Source organism: Mesoplodon mirus, assembly GCF_964341445.2.
Source record: "Mesoplodon mirus genome assembly, chromosome: 1".
Lineage (NCBI taxonomy): Eukaryota > Metazoa > Chordata > Mammalia > Artiodactyla > Ziphiidae > Mesoplodon > Mesoplodon mirus.
The window spans coordinates 111,717,701-111,744,938 of record NC_138976.1 but is presented as its reverse complement, the minus strand read 5'-3'; positions in this window follow the sequence as shown (position 1 = coordinate 111,744,938).

Here is a 27,238-nt window from a genome sequence, read left to right as displayed (position 1 = left end):
TATGGTGACACTTCTCACGGTGACATTTCCCATGGTGATATGGCTCATGGTGACACACCACATTGTGCCAGTGCCCATGGTGACAGTGTTCACAGTGAAAGTGCTCATGGTAATACTGTTTACTTTGAGAGTGCCCAAGGTGAAAATACACATGGTGACATTACTCATTGAGAAATTGCCCATGGTTACAATTCTCATAGCAAGAGTTATGGTGACAGTGCTCATGGTGGCACTGCCCTGGGTGACAGTGCTCGTGGTGTCAGTGCTCATGGTGACAGTGCTCATGATGAGAGTGCCTATGTTGTTAATTCCCATGGTGACACTTCTCACAGTGACACTGACAATGGTTACAGGTCACATGTTGGCCGTGCCCTTGGTGACAGTGCCCATGCAGACAGTACTTATGGTGACAGTGTTATCGGTGATAGTGCCCATGGTGAGAGTGCACATGGTGGTAGTGCACATGGTGGCACTGAAAAATGGTGACAGGGCTCATGGTGACAGTGCTCACGGTAAAAACCCATGCTGACAGTACTCACAGAGACACTGCTCATAGTGGCAGTAACCATGGTGACAGTTCGCACAGTGACAGTGCCCACTGTAGGAGTGCCCATGGAGACATTGCTCATGGTGACACTGACCACGGTGACATTGCCTATGGTGACAGTGCTCATGGTGACAGAGCCCATGTTGACTCTGACCACAGTGAGAATGCTCACGGTGATAGTGCCAATGGTGACAGCACTCATGTTGACAGCACGCATTGTGCAAGGTGCCATGGTGACAGTGACCATGGTGAGAGATCTCACGGTGATAGCACTCATGGTAATAGTCCTGATGGTGACAGTGCAAATGGTGACAATACAGAGGGTGACAGTACTCATGGTGAAAATACCCATGCTAGCAGTTCTCATAGTGACAGTGCTCATGGGGGAAGTGCCCATGCTGACAGTGCTCATTGTGGCAGTGCTCATGGTGACAGTACCGATGAGGCCAGTGATTATGATGATGGTGTTCACAGTGGCTGTGCTCATGGAGATAGTGCTCACGGTGACCGTGCCCATGATGACAGTGCCCTGGGTGACAGTGCTCACGGGGAAAGTGCCAATGATAACATTAACCATGGTGATAGTGCCCCTGGTGACACGGCCCACAGTGACATTGCTCATGGTGATAGTGCCATTGGTGACAGTGCTCACGGTGAAGTTGCCCATCCTGACAATGCTCATGGTGACATTGACCTTCGAGATAGTACCCATGTTGACAGTGCCCATGGTGACGTGCTCATGTTGACAGTGCTCAAAGTGATAGTGCCCATGGTGACATTGCCAAAAGTGACAGTGCCCATGCTGACAGTTCTCATTGTGATAGTGCCCATGGTGACAGTACACATGGTGATACTTGCAATGGTGACAGTGCTCATGGTGACAGCGCTCATGGTTGCAGTACCCATGGTGACAGTGCTCAAAATGACAGTGACAGTGGTGGCAGTGACCATGGTGACAGTGCCCACGGTGACATTGCCTATAGTGACACTTCTCACAGTGACATTGCCCATGGTGACAAGGCTCATGTTGACGTGCTCATATTGACAGTGCTCACAGCGATAATGTCCATGGTGACATTGCCCATGGTGGAATTGCACACAATGCCATTTCCAACAGTGACAGTGCTCACGCTGAGAGTTGTCATGGTGATAGTGCCCATGGTGACAGTGCACATGGTCATACTGCCAATGGTTAAATTACTCATGGTGACAGTACTCATGGTTGCAGTACCCATGGTGACAGTGCTCAAAATGGCAGTTCCCATGGTGACATTGCCCATGGTGACATTGCCTATGGTGACACTTCTCACGGTGACATTTCCCATGGTGATATGGCTCATGGTGACACACCACATTGTGCCAGTGCCCATGGTGACAGTGTTCACAGTGAAAGTGCTCATGGTAATACTGTTTACTTTGAGAGTGCCCAAGGTGAAAATACACATGGTGACATTACTCATTGAGAAATTGCCCATGGTTACAATTCTCATAGCAACAGTTATGGTGACAGTGCTCATGGTGGCACTGCCCTGGCTGACAGTGCTCGTGGTGTCAGTGCTCATGGTGACAGTGCTCAAGATGAGAGTGCCTATGTTGTTAATTCCCATGGTGACACTTCTCACAGTGACACTGACAATGGTTACAGGTCACATGTTGGCCGTGCCCTTGGTGACAGTGCCCATGCAGACAGTACTTATGGTGACAGTGTTATCGGTGATAGTGCCCATGGTGAGAGTGCACATGGTGGTAGTGCACATGGTGGCACTGAAAAATGGTGACAGGGCTCATGGTGACAGTGCTCACGGTAAAAACCCATGCTGACAGTACTCACAGAGACACTGCTCATAGTGGCAGTAACCATGGTGACAGTTCGCACAGTGACAGTGCCCACTGTAGGAGTGCCCATGGAGACATTGCTCATGGTGACACTGACCACGGTGACATTGCCTATGGTGACAGTGCTCATGGTGACAGAGCCCATGTTGACTCTGACCACAGTGAGAATGCTCACGGTGATAGTGCCAATGGTGACAGCACTCATGTTGACAGCACGCATTGTGCAAGGTGCCATGGTGACAGTGACCATGGTGAGAGATCTCACGGTGATAGCACTCACGGTAATAGTCCTGATGGTGACAGTGCAAATGGTGACAATACAGAGGGTGACAGTACTCATGGTGAAAATACCCATGCTAGCAGTTCTCATAGTGACAGTGCTCATGGGGGAAGTACCCATGCTGACAGTGCTCATTGTGGCAGTGCTCATGGTGACAGTACCGATGAGGCCAGTGATTATGGTGATGGTGTTCACAGTGGCTGTGCTCATGGAGATAGTGCTCACGGTGACCGTGCCCATGATGACAGTGCCCAGGGTGACAGTGCTCACGGGGAAAGTGCCAATGATAACATTAACCATGGTGATAGTGCCCCTGGTGACACGGCCCACAGTGACATTGCTCACGGTGATAGTGCCTTTGGTGACAGTGCTCATGGTGAAGTTGCCCATCCTGACAATGCTCATGATGACATTGCCCTTCGAGATAGTACCCATGTTGACAGTGCCCATGGTGATGTGCTCATGTTGACAGTGCTCACAGTGATAGTGCCCATGGTGACATTGCCCATGGTGGAAGTGCCCACGGTGCCCTTGCCAACAGTGACAGTGCCCATGCTGACAGTTCTCATTGTGATAGTGCCCATGGTGACAGTACACATGGTGATAATCGCAATGGTGACAGTGCTCATGGTGACAGTGCTCATGGTTGCAATACCCATGGTGACAGTGCTCAAAATGACAGTGACAGTGGTGGCAGTGACCATGGTGACAGTGCCCACGGTGACATCGCCTATAGTGACACTTCTCACGGTGACATTGCCAATGGTGACAGGGCTCATGTTGACGTGCTTATATTGACAGTGCTCACAGTGATAGTGCCCATGGTGACATTGCCCATGGTGGAATTGCACACAATGCCAGTTCCCACAGTGACAGTGCTCACGCTGAGAGTTGTCATGGTGATAGTGCCCATGGTGACAGTGCACATGGTCATTCTGCCAATGGTGACAGTACTCATGGTTGCAGTACCCATGGTGACAGTGTGCAAAATGGCATTTCCCATGATGACATTGCCCATGGTGACATTGCCTATGGTGACACATCTCACGGTGACATTTCCCATGGTGACATTGCTCAAGGTGACACACGACATTGTGCCAGTGCCCATGGTGACAGTGCTCATTGTGATACTCACAATGGTGACAGTGCTCATGGTGACAGCACTCATGGTGGCAGTACCCAAGGTGACAGTGCTCACAGTGACAGTGCCCACTGTATGATTGCCCATGTTGACAGTGCTCATGGTGACACTGACCATGGTGACATTGCCTATGGTGACAGTGCTCATGGTGACAGTGCCCATGGTGACACTGACCACAGTGAGAATGCTCACAGTGATAGTGCCAATGGTGCCAGCACTCATGTTGACAGCCCCCATTGTGCAAGGTGCCATGGTGACAGTGACCATGGTGAGAGATCTCACGGTGATAGCGCTCATGGTAATAGTCCTCATGGTGACAGTGCAAATGGTGACAATACACAGGGTGACAGTACACATGGTGAAAATACCCATGGTAGCAGTTCTCATAGTGACAGTGCTCATGGGGGAAGTACCCATGCTGACAGTGCTCATTGTGGCAGTGCTCATGGTGACAGTACCGATGAGGCCAGTGATTATGGTGATGGTGTTCACAGTGGCTGTGCTCATGGAGATAGTGCTCACGGTGACCGTGCCCATGATGACAGTGCCCAGGGTGACAGTGCTCACGGGGAAAGTGCCAATGATAACATTAACCATGGTGATAGTGCCCCTGGTGACACGGCCCACAGTGACATTGCTCATGGTGATAGTGCCATTGGTGACAGTGCTCATGGTGAAGTTGCCCATCCTGACAATGCTCATGGTGACATTGACCTTCGAGATAGTACCCATGTTGACAGTGCCCATGGTGACGTGCTCATGTTGACAGTGCTCAAAGTGATAGTGCCCATGGTGACATTGCCAAGAGTGACAGTGCCCATGCTGACAGTTCTCATTGTGATAGTGCCCATGGTGACAGTACACATGGTGATACTTGCAATGGTGACAGTGCTCATGGTGACAGCGCTCATGGTTGCAGTACCCATGGTGACAGTGCTCAAAATGACAGTGACAGTGGTGGCAGTGACCATGGTGACAGTGTCCACGGTGACATTGCCTATAGTGACACTTCTCACAGTGACATTGCCCATGGTGACAGGGCTCATGTTGACGTGCTCATATTGACAGTGCTCACAGCGATAATGTCCATGGTGACATTGCCCATGGTGGAATTGCACACAATGCCATTTCCAACAGTGACAGTGCTCACGCTGAGAGTTGTCATGGTGATAGTGCCCATGGTGACAGTGCACATGGTCATACTGCCAATGGTTAAATTACTCATGGTGACAGTACTCATGGTTGCAGTACCCATGGTGACAGTGCTCAAAATGGCAGTTCCCATGGTGACATTGCCCATGGTGACATTGCCTATGGTGACACTTCTCACGGTGACATTTCCCATGGTGATATGGCTCATGGTGACACACCACATTGTGCCAGTGCCCATGGTGACAGTGTTCACAGTGAAAGTGCTCATGGTAATACTGTTTACTTTGAGAGTGCCCAAGGTGAAAATACACATGGTTACATTACTCATTGAGAAATTGCCCATGGTTACAATTCTCATAGCAAGAGTTATGGTGACAGTGCTCATGGTGGCACTGCCCTGGGTGACAGTGCTCGTGGTGTCAGTGCTCATGGTGACAGTGCTCAAGATGAGAGTGCCTATGTTGTTAATTCCCATGGTGACACTTCTCACAGTGACACTGACAATGGTTACAGGTCACATGTTGGCCGTGCCCTTGGTGACAGTGCCCATGCAGACAGTACTTATGGTGACAGTGTTATCGGTGATAGTGCCCATGGTGAGAGTGCACATGGTGGTAGTGCACATGGTGGCACTGATAAATGGTGACAGGGCTCATGGTGACAGTGCTCACGGTAAAAACCCATGCTGACAGTACTCACAGAGACACTGCTCATAGTGGCAGTAACCATGGTGACAGTTCGCACAGTGACAGTGCCCACTGTAGGAGTGCCCATGGAGACATTGCTCATGGTGACCCTGACCATGGTGACATTGCCTATGGTGACAGAGCTCATGGTGACAGAGCCCATGTTGACTCTGACCACAGTGAGAATGCTCACGGTGATAGTGCCAATGGTGACAGCACTCATGTTGACAGCACGCATTGTGCAAGGTGCCATGGTGACAGTGACCATGGTGAGAGATCTCACGGTGATAGCACTCACGGTAATAGTCCTGATGGTGACAGTGCAAATGGTGACAATACAGAGGGTGACAGTACTCATGGTGAAAATACCCATGCTAGCAGTTCTCATAGTGACAGTGCTCATGGGGGAAGTACCCATGCTGACAGTGCTCATTGTGGCAGTGCTCATGGTGACAGTACCGATGAGGCCAGTGATTATGGTGATGGTGTTCACAGTGGCTGTGCTCATGGAGATAGTGCTCACGGTGACCGTGCCCATGATGACAGTGCCCAGGGTGACAGTGCTCACGGGGAAAGTGCCAATGATAACATTAACCATGGTGATAGTGCCCCTGGTGACACGGCCCACAGTGACATTGCTCACGGTGATAGTGCCATTGGTGACAGTGCTCACGGTGAAGTTGCCCATCCTGACAATGCTCATGGTGACATTGACCTTCGAGATAGTACCCATGTTGACAGTGCCCATGGTGACGTGCTCATGTTGACAGTGCTCAAAGTGATAGTGCCCATGGTGACATTGCCAAGAGTGACAGTGCCCATGCTGACAGTTCTCATTGTGATAGTGCCCATGGTGACAGTGCACATGGTGATACTTGCAATGGTGACGGTGCTCATGGTGACAGCGCTCATGGTTGCAGTACCCATGGTGACAGTGCTCAAAATGACAGTGACAGTGGTGGCAGTGACCATGCTGACAGTGCCCACGGTGACATTGCCTATAGTGACACTTCTCACAGTGACATTGCCCATGGTGACAGGGCTCATGTTGACGTGCTCATATTGACAGTGCTCACAGCGATAATGTCCATGGTGACATTGCCCATGGTGGAATTGCACACAATGCCATTTCCAACAGTGACAGTGCTCACGCTGAGAGTTGTCATGGTGATAGTGCCCATGGTGACAGTGCACATGGTCATACTGCCAATGGTTAAATTACTCATGGTGACAGTACTCATGGTTGTAGTACCCATGGTGACAGTGCTCAAAATGGCAGTTCCCATGGTGACATTGCCCATGGTGACATTGCCTATGGTGACACTTCTCACGGTGACATTTCCCATGGTGACATGGCTCATGGTGACACACCACATTGTGCCAGTGCCCATGGTGACAGTGTTCACAGTGAAAGTGCTCATGGTAATACTGTTTACTTTGAGAGTGCCCAAGGTGAAAATACACATGGTGACATTACTCATTGAGAAATTGCCCATGGTTACAATTCTCATAGCAACAGTTATGGTGACAGTGCTCATGGTGGCACTGCCCTGGGTGACAGTGCTCGTGGTGTCAGTGCTCATGGTGACAGTGCTCATGATGAGAGTGCCTATGTTGTTAATTCCCATGGTGACACTTCTCACAGTGACACTGACAATGGTTACAGGTCACATGTTGTCCGTGCCCTTGGTGACAGTGCCCATGCAGACAGTACTTATGGTGACAGTGTTATCGGTGATAGTGCCCATGGTGAGAGTGCACATGGTGGTAGTGCTCATGGTGGCACTGAAAAATGGTGACAGGGCTCATGGTGACAGTGCTCACGGTAAAAACCCATGCTGACAGTACTCACAGAGACACTGCTCATAGTGGCAGTAACCATGGTGACAGTTCGCACAGTGACAGTGCCCACTGTAGGAGTGCCCATGGAGACATTGCTCATGGTGACACTGACCACGGTGACATTGCCTATGGTGACAGTGCTCATGGTGACAGAGCCCATGTTGACTCTGACCACAGTGAGAATGCTCACGGTGATAGTGCCAATGGTGACAGCACTCATGTTGACAGCACGCATTGTGCAAGGTGCCATGGTGACAGTGACCATGGTGAGAGATCTCACGGTGATAGCACTCACGGTAATAGTCCTGATGGTGACAGTGCAAATGGTGACAATACAGAGGGTGACAGTACTCATGGTGAAAATACCCATGCTAGCAGTTCTCATAGTGACAGTGCTCATGGGGGAAGTGCCCATGCTGACAGTGCTCATTGTGGCAGTGCTCATGGTGACAGTACCGATGAGGCCAGTGATTATGGTGATGGTGTTCACAGTGGCTGTGCTCATGGAGATAGTGCTTACGGTGACCGTGCCCATGATGACAGTGCCCAGGGTGACAGTGCTCACGGGGAAAATGCCAATGATAACATTAACTATGGTGATAGTGCCCCTGGTGACACAGCCCACAGTGACATTGCTCATGGTGATAGTGCCTTTGGTGACAGTGCTCATGGTGAAATTGCCCTTCCTGACAATGCTCATGGTGACATTGCCCTTCGAGATAGTACCTATGTTGACAGTGCCCATGGTGACGTGCTCATGTTGACAGTGCTCACAGTGATAGTGCCCATGGTGACATTGCCCATGGTTGAAGTGCCCACGGTGCCCTTGCCAACAGTGACAGTGCCCATGCTGACAGTTCTCATTGTTATAGTGCCCATGGTGACAGTACACATGGTGATAATCGCAATGGTGACAGTGCTCATGGTGACAGTGCTCATGGTTTTAATACCCATGGTGACAGTGCTCAAAATGACAGTGACAGTGGTGCCAGTGACCATGGTGACAGTGCCCACGGTGACATCGCCTATAGTGACACTTCTCACGGTGACATTGCCAATGGTGACAGGGCTCATGTTGACGTGCTTATATTGACAGTGCTCACAGTGATAGTGCCCATGGTGACATTGCCCATGGTGGAATTGCACAGAATGCCAGTTCCCACAGTGACAGTGCTCACGCTGAGAGTTGTCATGGTGATAGTGCCCATGGTGACAGTGCACATGGTCATTCTGCCAATGGTGACAGTACTCATGGTTGCAGTACCCATGGTGACAGTGTTCAAAATGGCATTTCCCATGGTGACATTGCCCATGGTGACATTGCCTATGGTGACACATCTCACGGTGACATTTCCCATGGTGACATTGCTCAAGGTGACACACGACATTGTGCCAGTGCCCATGGTGACAGTGCACATTGAGATACTCGCAATGGTGACAGTGCTCATCGTGACAGCGCTCATGGTGGCAGTACCCAAGGTGACAGTGCTCACAGTGACAGTGCCCACTGTATGAGTGCCCATGTTGACAGTGCTCATGGTGACACTGACCATGGTGACATTGCCTATGGTGACAGTGCTCATGGTGACAGTGCCCATGGTGACACTGACCACAGTGAGAATGCTCACAGTGATAGTGCCAATGGTGCCAGAACTCATGTTGACAGCCCCCATTGTGCAAGGTGCCATGGTGACAGTGACCATGGTGAGAGATCTCACGGTGATAGTGCTCACGGTAATAGTCCTCATGGTGACAGTGCAAATGGTGACAATACACAGGGTGACAGTACACATGGTGAAAATACCCATGGTAGCAGTTCTCATAGTGACAGTGCTCATGGGGGATGTGCCCATGCTGACAGTGCTCATTGTGGCAGTGCTCATGGTGACAGTACCGATGAGGCCAGTGATTATGGTGATGGTGTTCACAGTGGCTGTGCTCATGGAGATAGTGCTCATGGTGACCGTGCCCATGATGACAGTGCCCAGGGTGACAGTGCTCACGGGGAAATTGCCAATGATAACATTAACCATGGTGATAGTGCCCCTGGTGACACGGCCCACAATGACATTGCTCATGGTGATAGTGCCATTGGTGACAGTGCTCACGGTGAAGTTGCCCATCCTGACAATGCTCATGGTGACATTGACCTTCGAGATAGTACCCATGTTGACAGTGCCCATGGTGACGTGCTCATGTTGACAGTGCTCAAAGTGATAGTGCCCATGGTGACATTGCCAAGAGTGACAGTGCCCATGCTGACAGTTCTCATTGTGATAGTGCCCATGGTGACAGTGCACATGGTGATACTTGCAATGGTGACAGTGCTCATGGTGACAGCGCTCATGGTTGCAGTACCCATGGTGACAGTGCTCAAAATGACAGTGACAGTGGTGGCAGTGACCATGGTGACAGTGCCCACGGTGACATTGCCTATAGTGACACTTCTCACAGTGACATTGCCCATGGTGACAGGGCTCATGTTGACGTGCTCATATTGACAGTGCTCACAGCGATAATGTCCATGGTGACATTGCCCATGGTGGAATTGCACACAATGCCATTTCCAACAGTGACAGTGCTCACGCTGAGAGTTGTCATGGTGATAGTGCCCATGGTGACAGTGCACATGGTCATACTGCCAATGGTTATATTACTCATGGTGACAGTACTCATGGTTGCAGTACCCATGGTGACAGTGCTCAAAATGGCAGTTCCCATGGTGACATTGCCCATGGTGACATTGCCAATGGTGACACTTCTCACGGTGACATTTCCCATGGTGACATGGCTCATGGTGACACACCACATTGTGCCAGTGCCCATGGTGACAGTGTTCACAGTGAAAGTGCTCATGGTAATACTGTTTACTTTGAGAGTGCCCAAGGTGAAAATACACATGGTGACATTACTCATTGAGAAATTGCCCATGGTTACAATTCTCATAGCAACAGTTATGGTGACAGTGCTCATGGTGGCACTGCCCTGGCTGACAGTGCTCGTGGTGTCAGTGCTCATGGTGACAGTGCTCAAGATGAGAGTGCCTATGTTGTTAATTCCCATGGTGACACTTCTCACAGTGACACTGACAATGGTTACAGGTCACATGTTGGCCGTGCCCTTGGTGACAGTGCCCATGCAGACAGTACTTATGGTGACAGTGTTATCGGTGATAGTGCCCATGGTGAGAGTGCACATGGTGGTAGTGCACATGGTGGCACTGAAAAATGGTGACAGGGCTCATGGTGACAGTGCTCACGGTAAAAACCCATGCTGACAGTACTCACAGAGACACTGCTCATAGTGGCAGTAACCATGGTGACAGTTCGCACAGTGACAGTGCCCACTGTAGGAGTGCCCATGGAGACATTGCTCATGGTGACACTGACCATGGTGACATTGCCTATGGTGACAGTGCTCATGGTGACAGAGCCCATGTTGACTCTGACCACAGTGAGAATGCTCACGGTGATAGTGCCAATGGTGACAGCACTCATGTTGACAGCACGCATTGTGCAAGGTGCCATGGTGACAGTGACCATGGTGAGAGATCTCACGGTGATAGCACTCACGGTAATAGTCCTGATGGTGACAGTGCAAATGGTGACAATACAGAGGGTGACAGTACTCATGGTGAAAATACCCATGCTAGCAGTTCTCATAGTGACAGTGCTCATGGGGGAAGTACCCATGCTGACAGTGCTCATTGTGGCAGTGCTCATGGTGACAGTACCGATGAGGCCAGTGATTATGGTGATGGTGTTCACAGTGGCTGTGCTCATGGAGATAGTGCTCACGGTGACCGTGCCCATGATGACAGTGCCCAGGGTGACAGTGCTCACGGGGAAAGTGCCAATGATAACATTAACCATGGTGATAGTGCCCCTGGTGACACGGCCCACAGTGACATTACTCATGGTGATAGTGCCATTGGTGACAGTGCTCACGGTGAAGTTGCCCATCCTGACAATGCTCATGGTGACATTGACCTTCGAGATAGTACCCATGTTGACAGTGCCCATGGTGACGTGCTCATGTTGACAGTGCTCAAAGTGATAGTGCCCATGGTGACATTGCCAAGAGTGACAGTGCCCATGCTGACAGTTCTCATTGTGATAGTGCCCATGGTGACAGTGCACATGGTGATACTTGCAATGGTGACAGTGCTCATGGTGACAGCGCTCATGGTTGCAGTACCCATGGTGACAGTGCTCAAAATGACAGTGACAGTGGTGGCAGTGACCATGGTGACATTGCCCACGGTGACATTGCCTATAGTGACACTTCTCACAGTGACATTGCCCATGGTGACAGGGCTCATGTTGACGTGCTCATATTGACAGTGCTCACAGCGATAATGTCCATGGTGACATTGCCCATGGTGGAATTGCACACAATGCCATTTCCAACAGTGACAGTGCTCACGCTGAGAGTTGTCATGGTGATAGTGCCCATGGTGACAGTGCACATGGTCATACTGCCAATGGTTACATTACTCATGGTGACAGTACTCATGGTTGCAGTACCCATGGTGACAGTGCTCAAAATGGCAGTTCCCATGGTGACATTGCCCATGGTGACATTGCCTATGGTGACACTTCTCACGGTGACATTTCCCATGGTGACATGGCTCATGGTGACACACCACATTGTGCCAGTGCCCATGGTGACAGTGTTCACAGTGAAAGTGCTCATAGTAATACTGTTTACTTTGAGAGTGCCCAAGGTGAAAATACACATGGTGACATTACTCATTGAGAAATTGCCCATGGTTACAATTCTCATAGCAACAGTTATGGTGACAGTGCTCATGGTGGCACTGCCCTGGCTGACAGTGCTCGTGGTGTCAGTGCTCATGGTGACAGTGCTCAAGATGAGAGTGCCTATGTTGTTAATTCCCATGGTGACACTTCTCACAGTGACACTGACAATGGTTACAGGTCACATGTTGGCCGTGCCCTTGGTGACAGTGCCCATGCAGACAGTACTTATGGTGACAGTGTTATCGGTGATAGTGCCCATGGTGAGAGTGCACATGGTGGTAGTGCACATGGTGGCACTGAAAAATGGTGACAGGGCTCATGGTGACAGTGCTCACGGTAAAAACCCATGCTGACAGTACTCACAGAGACACTGCTCATAGTGGCAGTAACCATGGTGACAGTTCGCACAGTGACAGTGCCCACTGTAGGAGTGCCCATGGAGACATTGCTCATGGTGACACTGACCACGGTGACATTGCCTATGGTGACAGTGCTCATGGTGACAGAGCCCATGTTGACTCTGACCACAGTGAGAATGCTCACGGTGATAGTGCCAATGGTGACAGCACTCATGTTGACAGCACGCATTGTGCAAGGTGCCATGGTGACAGTGACCATGGTGAGAGATCTCACGGTGATAGCACTCACGGTAATAGTCCTGATGGTGACAGTGCAAATGGTGACAATACAGAGGGTGACAGTACTCATGGTGAAAATACCCATGCTAGCAGTTCTCATAGTGACAGTGCTCATGGGGGAAGTGCCCATGCTGACAGTGCTCATTGTGGCAGTGCTCATGGTGACAGTACCGATGAGGCCAGTGATTATGGTGATGGTGTTCACAGTGGCTGTGCTCATGGAGATAGTGCTTACGGTGACCGTGCCCATGATGACAGTGCCCAGGGTGACAGTGCTCACGGGGAAAGTGCCAATGATAACATTAACCATGGTGATAGTGCCCCTGGTGACACGGCCCACAGTGACATTGCTCATGGTGATAGTGCCTTTGGTGACAGTGCTCATGGTGAAATTGCCCTTCCTGACAATGCTCATGGTGACATTGCCCTTCGAGATAGTACCCATGTTGACAGTGCCCATGGTGACGTGCTCATGTTGACAGTGCTCACAGTGATAGTGCCCATGGTGACATTGCCCATGGTGGAAGTGCCCACGGTGCCCTTGCCAACAGTGACAGTGCCCACGCTGACAGTTCTCATTGTGATAGTGCCCATGGTGACAGTACACATGGTGATAATCGCAATGGTGACAGTGCTCATGGTGACAGTGCTCATGGTTGCAATACCCATGGTGACAGTGCTCAAAATGACAGTGACAGTGGTGGCAGTGACCATGGTGACAGTGCCCACGGTGACATCGCCTATAGTGACACTTCTCACGGTGACATTGCCAATGGTGACAGGGCTCATGTTGACGTGCTTATATTGACAGTGCTCACAGTGATAGTGCCCATGGTGACATTGCCCATGGTGGAATTGCACAGAATGCCAGTTCCCACAGTGACAGTGCTCACGCTGAGAGTTGTCATGGTGATAGTGCCCATGGTGACAGTGCACATGGTCATTCTGCCAATGGTGACAGTACTCATGGTTGCAGTACCCATGGTGACAGTGTGCAAAATGGCATTTCCCATGGTGACATTGCCCATGGTGACATTGCCTATGGTGACACATCTCACGGTGACATTTCCCATGGTGACATTGCTCAAGGTGACACACGACATTGTGCCAGTGCCCATGGTGACAGTGCACATTGAGATACTCGCAATGGTGACAGTGCTCATCGTGACAGCGCTCATGGTGGCAGTACCCAAGGTGACAGTGCTCACAGTGACAGTGCCCACTGTATGAGTGCCCATGTTGACAGTGCTCATGGTGACACTGACCATGGTGACATTGCCTATGGTGACAGTGCTCATGGTGACAGTGCCCATGGTGACACTGACCACAGTGAGAATGCTCACAGTGATAGTGCCAATGGTGCCAGAACTCATGTTGACAGCCCCCATTGTGCAAGGTGCCATGGTGACAGTGACCATGGTGAGAGATCTCACGGTGATAGTGCTCACGGTAATAGTCCTCATGGTGACAGTGCAAATGGTGACAATACACAGGGTGACAGTACACATGGTGAAAATACCCATGGTAGCAGTTCTCATAGTGACAGTGCTCATGGGGGATGTGCCCATGCTGACAGTGCTCATTGTGGCAGTGCTCATGGTGACAGTACCGATGAGGCCAGTGATTATGGTGATGGTGTTCACAGTGGCTGTGCTCATGGAGATAGTGCTCATGGTGACCGTGCCCATGATGACAGTGCCCAGGGTGACAGTGCTCACGGGGAAATTGCCAATGATAACATTAACCATGGTGATAGTGCCCCTGGTGACACGGCCCACAATGACATTGCTCATGGTGATAGTGCCATTGGTGACAGTGCTCACGGTGAAGTTGCCCATCCTGACAATGCTCATGGTGACATTGACCTTCGAGATAGTACCCATGTTGACAGTGCCCATGGTGACGTGCTCATGTTGACAGTGCTCAAAGTGATAGTGCCCATGGTGACATTGCCAAGAGTGACAGTGCCCATGCTGACAGTTCTCATTGTGATAGTGCCCATGGTGACAGTGCACATGGTGATACTTGCAATGGTGACAGTGCTCATGGTGACAGCGCTCATGGTTGCAGTACCCATGGTGACAGTGCTCAAAATGACAGTGACAGTGGTGGCAGTGACCATGGTGACAGTGCCCACGGTGACATTGCCTATAGTGACACTTCTCACAGTGACATTGCCCATGGTGACAGGGCTCATGTTGACGTGCTCATATTGACAGTGCTCACAGCGATAATGTCCATGGTGACATTGCCCATGGTGGAATTGCACACAATGCCATTTCCAACAGTGACAGTGCTCACGCTGAGAGTTGTCATGGTGATAGTGCCCATGGTGACAGTGCACATGGTCATACTGCCAATGGTTATATTACTCATGGTGACAGTACTCATGGTTGCAGTACCCATGGTGACAGTGCTCAAAATGGCAGTTCCCATGGTGACATTGCCCATGGTGACATTGCCAATGGTGACACTTCTCACGGTGACATTTCCCATGGTGACATGGCTCATGGTGACACACCACATTGTGCCAGTGCCCATGGTGACAGTGTTCACAGTGAAAGTGCTCATGGTAATACTGTTTACTTTGAGAGTGCCCAAGGTGAAAATACACATGGTGACATTACTCATTGAGAAATTGCCCATGGTTACAATTCTCATAGCAACAGTTATGGTGACAGTGCTCATGGTGGCACTGCCCTGGCTGACAGTGCTCGTGGTGTCAGTGCTCATGGTGACAGTGCTCAAGATGAGAGTGCCTATGTTGTTAATTCCCATGGTGACACTTCTCACAGTGACACTGACAATGGTTACAGGTCACATGTTGGCCGTGCCCTTGGTGACAGTGCCCATGCAGACAGTACTTATGGTGACAGTGTTATCGGTGATAGTGCCCATGGTGAGAGTGCACATGGTGGCACTGAAAAATGGTGACAGGGCTCATGGTGACAGTGCTCACGGTAAAAACCCATGCTGAGAGTACTCACAGAGACACTGCTCATAGTGGCAGTAACCATGGTGACAGTTCGCACAGTGACAGTGCCCACTGTAGGAGTGCCCATGGAGACATTGCTCATGGTGACACTGACCACGGTGACATTGCCTATGGTGACAGTGCTCATGGTGACAGAGCCCATGTTGACTCTGACCACAGTGAGAATGCTCACGGTGATAGTGCCAATGGTGACAGCACTCATGTTGACAGCACGCATTGTGCAAGGTGCCATGGTGACAGTGACCATGGTGAGAGATCTCATGGTGATAGCACTCACGGTAATAGTCCTGATGGTGACAGTGCAAATGGTGACAATACAGAGGGTGACAGTACTCATGGTGAAAATACCCATGCTAGCAGTTCTCATAGTGACAGTGCTCATGGGGGAAGTACCCATGCTGACAGTGCTCATTGTGGCAGTGCTCATGGTGACAGTACCGATGAGGCCAGTGATTATGGTGATGGTGTTCACAGTGGCTGTGCTCATGGAGATAGTGCTCACGGTGACCGTGCCCATGATGACAGTGCCCAGGGTGACAGTGCTCACGGGGAAAGTGCCAATGATAACATTAACCATGGTGATAGTGCCCCTGGTGACACGGCCCACAGTGACATTGCTCATGGTGATAGTGCCATTGGTGACAGTGCTCACGGTGAAGTTGCCCATCCTGACAATGCTCATGGTGACATTGACCTTCGAGATAGTACCCATGTTGACAGTGCCCATGTTGACGTGCTCATGTTGACAGTGCTCAAAGTGATAGTGCCCATGGTGACATTGCCAAGAGTGACAGTGCCCATGCTGACAGTTCTCATTGTGATAGTGCCCATGGTGACAGTGCACATGGTGACACTTGCAATGGTGACAGTGCTCATGGTGACAGCGCTCATGGTTGCAGTACCCATGGTGACAGTGCTCAAAATGACAGTGACAGTGGTGGCAGTGACCATGGTGACAGTGCCCACGGTGACATTGCCTATAGTGACACTTCTCACAGTGACATTGCCCATGGTGACAGGGCTCATGTTGACGTGCTCATATTGACAGTGCTCACAGCGATAATGTCCATGGTGACATTGCCCATGGTGGAATTGCACACAATGCCATTTCCAACAGTGACAGTGCTCACGCTGAGAGTTGTCATGGTGATAGTGCCCATGGTGACAGTGCACATGGTCATACTGCCAATGGTTAAATTACTCATGGTGACAGTACTCATGGTTGTAGTACCCATGGTGACAGTGCTCAAAATGGCAGTTCCCATGGTGACATTGCCCATGGTGACATTGCCTATGGTGACACTTCTCACGGTGACATTTCCCATGGTGACATGGCTCATGGTGACACACCACATTGTGCCAGTGCCCATGGTGACAGTGTTCACAGTGAAAGTGCTCATGGTAATACTGTTTACTTTGAGAATGCCCAAGGTGAAAATACACATGGTGACATTACTCTTGAGAAATTGCCCATGGTTACAATTCTCATAGCAACAGTTATGGTGACAGTGCTCATGGTGGCACTGCCCTGGGTGACAGTGCTCGTGGTGTCAGTGCTCATGGTGACAGTGCTCATGATGAGAGTGCCTATGTTGTTAATTCCCATGGTGACACTTCTCACAGTGACACTGACAATGGTTACAGGTCACATGTTGGCCGTGCCCTTGGTGACAGTGCCCATGAAGACAGTACATATGGTGACAGTGTTATCGGTGATAGTGCCCATGGTGAGAGTGCACATGGTGGTAGTGCACATGGTGGCACTGAAAAATGGTGACAGGGCTCATGGTGACAGTGCTCACGGTAAAAACCCATGCTGACAGTACTCACAGAGACACTGCTCATAGTGGCAGTAACCATGGTGACAGTTCGCACAGTGACAGTGCCCACTGTAGGAGTGCCCATGGAGACATTGCTCATGGTGACACTGACCACGGTGACATTGCCTATGGTGACAGTGCTCATGGTGACAGAGCCCATGTTGACTCTGACCACAGTGAGAATGCTCACGGTGATAGTGCCAGTGGTGACAGCACTCATGTTGACAGCACGCATTGTGCAAGGTGCCATGGTGACAGTGACCATGGTGAGAGATCTCACGGTGATAGCACTCACGGTAATAGTCCTGATGGTGACAGTGCAAATGGTGACAATACAGAGGGTGACAGTACTCATGGTGAAAATACCCATGCTAGCAGTTCTCATAGTGACAGTGCTCATTGTGGCAGTGCTCATGGTGACAGTAACGATGAGGCCAGTGATTATGGTGATGGTGTTCACAGTGGCTGTGCTCATGGAGATAGTGCTCACGGTGACCGTGCCCATGATGACAGTGCCCAGGGTGACAGTGCTCACGGGGAAAGTGCCAATGAGAACATTAACCATGGTGATAGTGCCCCTGGTGACAAGGCCCACAGTGACATTGCTCATGGTGATAGTGCCTTTGGTGACAGTGCTCATGGTGAAATTGCCCTTCCTGACAATGCTCATGGTGACATTGCCCTTCGAGATAGTACCCATGTTGACAGTGCCCATGGTGACGTGCTCATGTTGACAGTGCTCACAGTGATAGTGCCCATGGTGACATTGCCCATGGTGGAAGTGCCCACGGTGCCCTTGCCAACAGTGACAGTGCCCATGCTGACAGTTCTCATTGTGATAGTGCCCATGGTGACAGTACACATGGTGATAATCGCAATGGTGACAGTGCTCATGGTGACATCGCCTATATTGACACATCTCACGGTGACATTGCCAATGGTGACAGGGCTCATGTTGACGTGCTTATATTGACAGTGCTCACAGTGATAGTGCCCATGGTGACATTGCCCATGGTGGAATTGCACACAATGCCAGTTCCCACAGTGACAGTGCTCACGCTGAGAGTTGTCATGGTGATAGTGCCCATGGTGACAGTGCACATGGTCATTCTGACAATGGTGACAGTACTCATGGTTGCAGTACCCATGGTGACAGTGTGCAAAATGGCATTTCCCATGATGACATTGCCCATGGTGACATTGCCTATGGTGACACATCTCACGGTGACATTTCCCATGGTGACATTGCTCAAGGTGACACACGACATTGTGCCAGTGCCCATGGTGACAGTGCACATTGTGATACTCACAATGGTGACAGTGCTCATGGTGACAGCACTCATGGTGGCAGTACCCAAGGTGACAGTGCTCACAGTGACAGTGCCCACTGTATGAGTGCCCATGTTGACAGTGCTCATGGTGACACTGACCATGGTGACATTGCCTATGGTGACAGTGCTCATGGTGACAGTGCCCATGGTGACACTGACCACAGTGAGAATGCTCACAGTGATAGTGCCAATGGTGCCAGCACTCATGTTGACAGCCCCCATTGTGCAAGGGGCCATGGTGACAGTGACCATGGTGAGAGATCTCACGGTGATAGCGCTCATGGTAATAGTCCTCATGGTGACAGTGCAAATGGTGACAATACAGAGGGTGACAGTACTCATGGTGAAAATACCCATGGTAGCAGTTCTCATAGTGACAGTGCTCATGGGGGAAGTACCCATGCTGACAGTGCTCATTGTGGCAGTGCTCATGGTGACAGTACCGATGAGGCCAGTGATTATGGTGATGGTGTTCACAGTGGCTGTGCTCATGGAGATAGTGCTCACGGTGACCGTGCCCATGATGACAGTGCCCAGGGTGACAGTGCTCACGGGGAAAGTGCCAATGATAACATTAACCATGGTGATAGTGCCCCTGGTGACACGGCCCACAGTGACATTGCTCATGGTGATAGTGCCATTGGTGACAGTGCTCACGGTGAAGTTGCCCATCCTGACAATGCTCATGGTGACATTGACCTTCGAGATAGTACCCATGTTGACAGTGCCCATGGTGACGTGCTCATGTTGACAGTGCTCAAAGTGATAGTGCCCATGGTGACATTGCCAAGAGTGACAGTGCCCATGCTGACAGTTCTCATTGTGATAGTGCCCATGGTGACAGTACACATGGTGATACTTGCAATGGTGATAGTGCCCATGGTGACAGTGCACATGGTCATTCTGCCAATGGTGACAGTACTCATGGTTGCAGTACCCATGGTGACAGTGTGCAAAATGGCATTTCCCATGATGACATTGCCCATGGTGACATTGCCTATGGTGACACATCTCACAGTGACATTTCCCATGGTGACATTGCTCAAGGTGACACACGACATTGTGCCAGTGCCCATGGTGACAGTGCACATTGTGATACTCACAATGGTGACAGTGCTCATGGTGACAGCACTCATGGTGGCAGTACCCAAGGTGACAGTGCTCACAGTGACAGTGCCCACTGTATGAGTGCCCATGTTGACAGTGCTCATGGTGACACTGACCATGGTGACATTGCCTATGGTGACAGTGCTCATGGTGACAGTGCCCATGGTGACACTGACCACAGTGAGAATGCCCACAGTGATAGTGCCAATGGTGCCAGCACTCATGTTGACAGCCCCCATTGTGCAAGGGGCCATGGTGACAGTGACCATGGTGAGAGATCTCACGGTGATAGCGCTCATGGTAATAGTCCTCATGGTGACAGTGCAAATGGTGACAATACAGAGGGTGACAGTACTCATGGTGAAATTACCCATGCTAGCAGTTCTCATAGTGACAGTGCTCATGGGGGAAGTACCCATGCTGACAGTGCTCATTGTGGCAGTGCTCATGGTGACAGTACCGATGAGGCCAGTGATTATGGTGATGGTGTTCACAGTGGCTGTGCTCATGGAGATAGTGCTCACGGTGACCGTGCCCATGATGACAGTGCCCAGGGTGACAGTGCTCACGGGGAAAGTGCCAATGATAACATTAACCATGGTGATAGTGCCCCTGGTGACACGGCCCACAGTGACATTGCTCATGGTGATAGTGCCATTGGTGACAGTGCTCACGGTGAAGTTGCCCATCCTGACAATGCTCATGGTGACATTGACCTTCGAGATAGTACCCATGTTGACAGTGCCCATGGTGACGTGCTCATGTTGACAGTGCTCAAAGTGATAGTGCCCATGGTGACATTGCCAAGAGTGACAGTGCCCATGCTGACAGTTCTCATTGTGATAGTGCCCATGGTGACAGTGCACATGGTGATACTTGCAATGGTGACAGTGCTCATGGTGACAGCGCTCATGGTTGCAGTACCCATGGTGACAGTGCTCAAAATGACAGTGACAGTGGTGGCAGTGACCATGGTGACAGTGCCCACGGTGACATTGCCTATAGTGACACTTCTCACAGTGACATTGCCCATGGTGACAGGGCTCATGTTGACGTGCTCATATTGACAGTGCTCACAGCGATAATGTCCATGGTGACATTGCCCATGGTGGAATTGCACACAATGCCATTTCCAACAGTGACAGTGCTCACGCTGAGAGTTGTCATGGTGATAGTGCCCATGGTGACAGTGCACATGGTCATACTGCCAATGGTTAAATTACTCATGGTGACAGTACTCATGGTTGCAGTACCCATGGTGACAGTGCTCAAAATGGCAGTTCCCATGGTGACATTGCCCATGGTGACATTGCCTATGGTGACACTTCTCACGGTGACATTTCCCATGGTGACATGGCTCATGATGACACACCACATTGTGCCAGTGCCCATGGTGACAGTGTTCACAGTGAAAGTGCTCATGGTAATACTGTTTACTTTGAGAATGCCCAAGGTAAAAATACACATGGTGACATTACTCATTGAGAAATTGCCCATGGTTACAATTCTCATAGCAACAGTTATGGTGACAGTGCTCATGGTGGCACTGCCCTGGGTGACAGTGCTCGTGGTGTCAGTGCTCATGGTGACAGTGCTCATGATGAGAGTGCCTATGTTGTTAATTCCCATGGTGACACTTCTCACAGTGACACTGACAATGGTAACAGGTCACATGTTGGCCGTGCCCTTGGTGACAGTGCCCATGAAGACAGTACTTATGGTGACAGTGTTATCGGTGATAGTGCCCATGGTGAGAGTGCACATGGTGGTAGTGCACATGGTGGCACTAAAAATGGTGACAGGGCTCATGGTGACAGTGCTCACGGTAAAAACCCATGCTGAGAGTACTCACAGAGACACTGCTCATAGTGGCAGTAACCATGGTGACAGTTCGCACAGTGACAGTGCCCACTGTAGGAGTGCCCATGGAGACATTGCTCATGGTGACACTGACCACGGTGACATTGCCTATGGTGACAGTGCTCATGGTGACAGAGCCCATGTTGACTCTGACCACAGTGAGAATGCTCATGGTGATAGTGCCAATGGTGACAGCACTCATGTTGACAGCACGCATTGTGCAAGGTGCCATGGTGACAGTGACCATGGTGAGAGATCTCACGGTGATAGCACTCACGGTAATAGTCCTGATGGTGACAGTGCAAATGGTGACAATACAGAGGGTGACAGTACTCATGGTGAAAATACCCATGCTAGCAGTTCTCATAGTGACAGTGCTCATTGGGGAAGTGCCCATGCTGACAGTGCTCATTGTGGCAGTTCTCATGGTGACAGTAACGATGAGGCCAGTGATTATGGTGATGGTGTTCACAGTGGCTGTGCTCATGGAGATAGTGCTTACGGTGACCGTGCCCATGATGACAGTGCCCAGGGTGACAGTGCTCACGGGGAAAGTGCCAATGATAACATTAACCATGGTGATAGTGCCCCTGGTGACACGGCCCACAGTGACATTGCTCATGGTGATAGTGCCTTTGTTGACAGTGCTCATGGTGAAATTGCCCTTCCTGACAATGCTCATGGTGACATTGCCCTTCGAGATAGTACCCATGTTGACAGTGCCCATGGTGACGTGCTCATGTTGACAGTGCTCAAAGTGATAGTGCCCATGGTGACACTGCCCAAGGTGGAAGTGCCCACGGTGCCCTTGCCAACAGTGACAGTGCCCACGCTGACAGGTCTCATTGTGATAGTGCCCATGGTGACAGTACACATGGTGATAATCGCAATGGTGACAGTGCTCATGGTGACAGTGCTCATGGTTGCAATACCCATGGTGACAGTGCTCAAAATGACAGTAACAGTGGTGGCAGTGACCATGGTGACAGTCCCCACGGTGACATCGCCTATAGTGACACTTCTCACGGTGACATTGCCAATGGTGACAGGGCTCATGTTGACGTGCTTATATTGACAGTGCTCACAGTGATAGTGCCCATGGTGACATTGCCCATGGTGGAATTGCACACAATGCCAGTTCCCACAGTGACAGTGCTCACGCTGAGAGTTGTCATGGTGATAGTGCCCATGGTGACAGTGCACATGGTCATACTGCCAATGGTGACAGTACTCATGGTTGCAGTACCCATGGTGACAGTGTGCAAAATGGCATTTCCCATGGTGACATGGCCCATGGTGACATTGCCTATGGTGACACATCTCACGGTGACATTTCCCATGGTGACATTGCTCAAGGTGACACACGACATTGTGCCAGTGCCCATGGTGACAGTGCACATTGTGATACTCACAATGGTGACAGTGCTCATGGTGACAGCGCTCATGGTGGCAGTACCCAACGTGACAGTGCTCACAGTGAGAGTGCCCACTGTATGAGTGCCCATGTTGACAGTGCTCATGGTGACACTGACCATGGTGACATTGCCTATGGTGACAGTGCTCATGGTGACAGTGCCCATGGTGACACTGACCACAGTGAGAATGCTCACAGTGATAGTGCCAATGGTGCCAGCACTCATGTTGACAGCCCCCATTGTGCAAGGTGCCATGGTGACAGTGACCATGGTGAGAGATCTCACGGTGATAGCGCTCACGGTAATAGTCCTCATGGTGACAGTGCAAATGGTGACAATACACAGGGTGACAGTACACATGGTGAAAATACCCATGGTAGCAGTTCTCATAGTGACAGTGCTCATGGGGGATGTGCCCATGCTGACAGTGCTCATTGTGGCAGTGCTCATGGTGACAGTACCGATGAGGCCAGTGATTATGGTGATGGTGTTCACAGTGGCTGTGCTCATGGAGATAGTGCTCACGGTGACCGTGCCCATGATGACAGTGCCCAGGGTGACAGTGCTCACGGGGAAATTGCCAATGATAACATTAACCATGGTGATAGTGCCCCTGGTGACACGGCCCACAGTGACATTGCTCATGGTGATAGTGCCATTGGTGACAGTGCTCACGGTGAAGTTGCCCATCCTGACAATGCCCATGGTGACATTGACCTTCGAGATAGTACCCATGTTGACAGTGCCCATGGTGACGTGCTCATGTTGACAGTGCTCAAAGTGATAGTGCCCATGGTGACATTGCCAAGAGTGACAGTGCCCATGCTGACAGTTCTCATTGTGATAGTGCCCATGGTGACAGTGCACATGGTGATACTTGCAATGGTGACAGTGCTCATGGTGACAACGCTCATGGTGGCAGTACCCAAGGTGACAGTGCTCACAGTGACAGTGCCCACTGTATGAGTGCCCATGTTGACAGTTTTCATGGTGACACTGACCATGGTGACATTGCCTATGGTGACAGTGCTGATGGTGACAGTGCCCATGGTGACACTGACCACAGTGAGAATGCTCACAGTGATAGTGCCAATGGTGCCAGCACTCATGTTGACAGCCCCCATTGTGCAAGGTGCCATGGTGACAGTGACCATGGTGAGAGATCTCACGGTGATAGCGCTCACGGTAATAGTCCTCATGGTGACAGTGCAAATGGTGACAATACACAGGGTGACAGTACACATGGTGAAAATACCCATGGTAGCAGTTCTCATAGTGACAGTGCTCCTGGGGGATGTGCCCATGCTGACAGTGCTCATTGTGGCAGTGCTCATGGTGACAGTACCGATGAGGCCAGTGATTATGGTGATGGTGTTCACAGTGGCTGTGCTCATGGAGATAGTGCTCACGGTGACCGTGCCCATGATGACAGTGCCCAGGGTGACAGTGCTCACGGGGAAATTGCCAATGATAACATTAACCATGGTGATAGTGCCCCTGGTGACACGGCCCACAGTGACATTGCTCATGGTGATAGTGCCATTGGTGACAGTGCTCACGGTGAAGTTGCCCATCCTGACAATGCTCATGGTGACATTGACCTTCGAGATAGTACCCATGTTGACAGTGCCCATGGTGACGTGCTCATGTTGACAGTGCTCAAAGTGATAGTGCCCATGGTGACATTGCCAAGAGTGACAGTGCCCATGCTGACAGTTCTCATTGTGATAGTGCCCATGGTGACAGTGCACATGGTGATACTTGCAATGGTGACAGTGCTCATGGTGACAGCACTCATGGTTGAGGTACCCATGGTGACAGTGCACAAAATGACAGTGACAGTGGTGGCAGTGACCATGGTGACAGTGCCCACGGTGACATTGCCTATAGTGACACTTCTCACAGTGACATTGCCCATGGTGACAGGGCTCATGTTGACGTGCTCATATTGACAGTGCTCACAGCGATAATGTCCATGGTGACATTGCCCATGGTGGAATTGCACACAATGCCATTTCCAACAGTGACAGTGCTCACGCTGAGAGTTGTCATGGTGATAGTGCCCATGGTGACAGTGCACATGGTCATACTGCCAATGGTTAAATTACTCATGGTGACAGTACTCATGGTTGTAGTACCCATGGTGACAGTGCTCAAAATGGTAGTTCCCATGGTGACATTGCCCATGGTGACATTGCCTATGGTGACACTTCTCACGGTGACATTTCCCATGGTGACATGGCTCATGGTGACACACCACATTGTGCCAGTGCCCATGGTGACAGTGTTCACAGTGAAAGTGCTCATGGTAATACTGTTTACTTTGAGAGTGCCCAAGGTGAAAATACACATGGTGACATTACTCATTGAGAAATTGCCCATGGTTACAATTCTCATAGCAACAGTTGTGGTGACAGTGCTCATGGTGGCACTGCCCTGGGTGACAGTGCTCGTGGTGTCAGTGCTCATGGTGACAGTGCTCATGATGAGAGTGCCTATGTTGTTAATTCCCATGGTGACACTTCTCACAGTGACACTGACAATGGTTACAGGTCACATGTTGGCCGTGCCCTTGGTGACAGTGCCCATGCAGACAGTACTTATGGTGACAGTGTTATCGGTGATAGTGCCCATGGTGAGAGTGCACATGGTGGTAGTGCACATGGTGGCACTGAAAAATGGTGACAGGGCTCATGGTGACAGTGCTCACGGTAAAAACCCATGCTGACAGTACTCACAGAGACACTGCTCATAGTGGCAGTAACCATGGTGACAGTTCGCACAGTGACAGTGCCCACTGTAGGAGTGCCCATGGAGACATTGCTCATGGTGACACTGACCACGGTGACATTGCCTATGGTGACAGTGCTCATGGTGACAGAGCCCATGTTGACTCTGACCACAGTGAGAATGCTCACGGTGATAGTGCCAATGGTGACAGCACTCATGTTGACAGCACGCATTGTGCAAGGTGCCATGGTGACAGTGACCATGGTGAGAGATCTCACGGTGATAGCACTCACGGTAATAGTCCTGATGGTGACAGTGCAAATGGTGACAATACAGAGGGTGACAGTACTCATGGTGAAAATACCCATGCTAGCAGTTCTCATAGTGACAGTGCTCATTGGGGAAGTGCCCATGCTGACAGTGCTCATTGTGGCAGTGCTCATAGTGACAGTACCGATGAGGCCAGTGATTATGGTGATGGTGTTCACAGTGGCTGTGCTCATGGAGATAATGCTCACGGTGACCGTGCCCATGATGACAGTGCCCAGGGTGACAGTGCTCACGGGGAAAGTGCCAATGATAACATTAACCATGGTGATAGTGCCCCTGGTGACACGGCCCACAGTGACATTACTCATGGTGATAGTGCCATTGGTGACAGTGCTCACGGTGAAGTTGCCCATCCTGACAATGCTCATGGTGACATTGACCTTCGAGATAGTACCCATGTTGACAGTGCCCATGGTGACGTGCTCATGTTGACAGTGCTCAAAGTGATAGTGCCCATGGTGACATTGCCCATGGTGGAAGTGCCCACGGTGCCCTTGCCAACAGTGACAGTGCCCACGCTGACAGTTCTCATTGTGATAGTGCCCATGGTGACAGTACACATGGTGATAATCGCAATGGTGACAGTGCTCATGGTGAAAGTGCTCATGGTTGCAATACCCATGGTGACAGTGCTCAAAATGACAGTGACAGTGGTGGCAGTGACCATGGTGACAGTGCCCACGGTGACATCGCCTATAGTGACACTTCTCACGGTGACATTGCCCATGGTGACAGGGCTCATGTTGACGTGCTTATATTGACAGT